Raw genomic sequence first — 2,167 nt, 5'->3', positions numbered from 1 at the left:
GTGCAAAAAGACCTGGGCTGGACGGTTGGTTCTATTTCCAGAAAGCTCGGGGGCTAAAACGCTAAAAACTGGGCCTAACTGGAATTACTTTTGAACTACATGGACTGCGGGTTGAAAACAAAGGAGTCCTTGGACTCTTTTGCAAAATCTACTGGCGCTGACTGTTTTCTAGTCTGGTTGACCTCGGCCCTATCAGATCGCAGCCATCGGATGCCGATCCGGGGGTTCAGGACGCGAGGCGAAGGCAGCGGTGGTGCTGGTCGCCGGTGTGCGGTGTCCGCGGCAGAGCGCCGCCGGACCTCACGGAAACGGTGTTCCCGGGGCCGTTTCGGCTCGTGTTCAGGTTGGGGAACGAGTGTGCGCGACGGCAAACACACCAGGGTGAACTAGGGGGCGCGTGGGGGCTCTGGCGTGGCACGCAGCAGCGCCAGGCGGCGTTGCGCGGCCACAGGCTCGCCAGCGTGCGATTCCCGGGCACCTAGTGTGTGCCATGGGCCCTAAAACCTAGCGCAAACGGAGCAGGGGGGGACGCTGGTGCTCACCGAGGCTCGAAAGTGAGAGGAAGGCCGTGCAGCAGTGTCGGGTCGTTGACCGGGGGCGGTGCTCGACGGAGCTCGCGGAGAAGGCTGAATCAGTGCCTCCCCGGGTGTCTGGAGTCCGCGGATCGACGCGGGAGGATGCTGTGATGCTGCAGCGGGGGTCAGGATGGCCGGAACTTCAACAGGGATGAGGAATTGCTCAGAGACGGCCTCACTTACGGCGGTAGAGCTGTGGTCGATTCCGGTGAGTGCAGGGTGGACGCCGAGGGCATGAGTATCGGGGTCGGTCCAGGGCATGTTGCGGAGCTCCTGCGGTGGTCGGCGGAGGCTGGGAGGTGCGGGCGTGGCGTGTGCACGGCGGTGCAGAGGCCTCTACGTGGTGGAGCAAGGTGGAGGATGATGGATCTCGGGCTGGCGGCGGTGAAAAGGGAAGGTGAGGTGCAGGGGGCCGCGGGGGTGTCATTTAAGGACAGCGGCCGGGGTTTCCTGGGCGTCCGTGCCGTTGAGCGCGGGCGAGATGCTCGGCGGGGATCACAGGCAGAGGCCGGTGCGCGAGCGGAGGGTGCAGGAGGAGGGAGAAGGGGCCGATAGGTGGGCCAGGCTGGTCAGGCAGAGGAGGGGCGAGCGCGCGCTGGGTGGAGAAGCAAGGAGGAGAGGGCTGGGCTGCCATGCGGGAAAGGGGCGCTCTGGGCCGTGGTGCTGGGCCTCGGGGCGAGCGGGTCGGCCCGAGCGGAGAGGGAAAGATGGGCCGAGGTGCTGCTGGTTTGGGCCGGCGGCTTGGGTTGGAGGGCTGGATGGGTTGCTGGGTTTAGGTCCGGTTGGGGTTTTCTATTTTCCTTTCCTCTTTTCTTTTTCAAACCAACACTCAACTAATTTGAATTCAATTTCAAATTTGAATTCAAACTCCTATGCACTCAAACAAAATAAAACTTATGCACCAGCATGAATGCACACACATGTTAGCCCTAAAATAAATTTTAATTACTTTATGAAGTGAAAATAAATTATGAATGCAAGGCTAAGCAAATAAACTTTAGAAAATTAAATAAAGCCAATTAAATTTATTATTAAATGCTGAAATTTAATTTAGGGTGTTACAACCCGCAGCGGCATCCACATGGTCACGAGATGACTATGTCAACCCATTATAGAAGTTCTGTAGAATGAGCCAATTATCCATTCCATGGTGCGGACACGCTAGAATGTACTCCTGAAGCCTCTCCCAAGCTTCCGGAATTGACTCATTTGATGTCTGCTGGAAGTTCGAAATCCGACCACGAAGAGCATTGGTTTTGCCCGTCGGGAAAAGAAGAACTTCGAGAGGAACGCCTTGGCACATTTGTCCCTAGTATCCACAGCAGCCTTGTTAGCATAAAACCATTGCTTCGCTCTCCCCAAGAGAGAGAACGGAAACAGACGGAGCCGGATGTAACACCCGGTTTACAAAAGGACATAAACCGAGCAATCATATACGTGCCAGGATCAAGTGACACATATATACAACAGAATGAATAGTATATCACAGCACATATCACGTAAAAAGATATAATAAAGCAAGTATGAATGTTATTTATTACATTAATGACAAAATGTCTGATACAAATATGCGGAAGCGTAGAACAAGTACG

At 55.1% G+C, this 2,167-nt stretch overlaps 1 non-coding gene across 1 annotated transcript; it reads left to right on the top strand.

Moving 5' to 3' along the window:
- The first annotated feature begins 1,717 nt into the window (after positions 1-1,717).
- On the top strand, positions 1,718-1,824 carry LOC120639419. Its single transcript, XR_005661422.1, has one exon. It is a non-coding gene; the product is annotated as a small nucleolar RNA R71 (small nucleolar RNA).
- The last annotated feature ends 343 nt before the right edge of the window (positions 1,825-2,167 follow it).

This window comes from Panicum virgatum, chromosome 6K, assembly GCF_016808335.1.
Source record: "Panicum virgatum strain AP13 chromosome 6K, P.virgatum_v5, whole genome shotgun sequence".
Classification (NCBI taxonomy): domain Eukaryota; kingdom Viridiplantae; phylum Streptophyta; class Magnoliopsida; order Poales; family Poaceae; genus Panicum; species Panicum virgatum.
The sequence above is the reverse complement of the archived record's forward strand: the minus strand, read 5'-3'. Positions and strand labels throughout refer to the sequence as shown.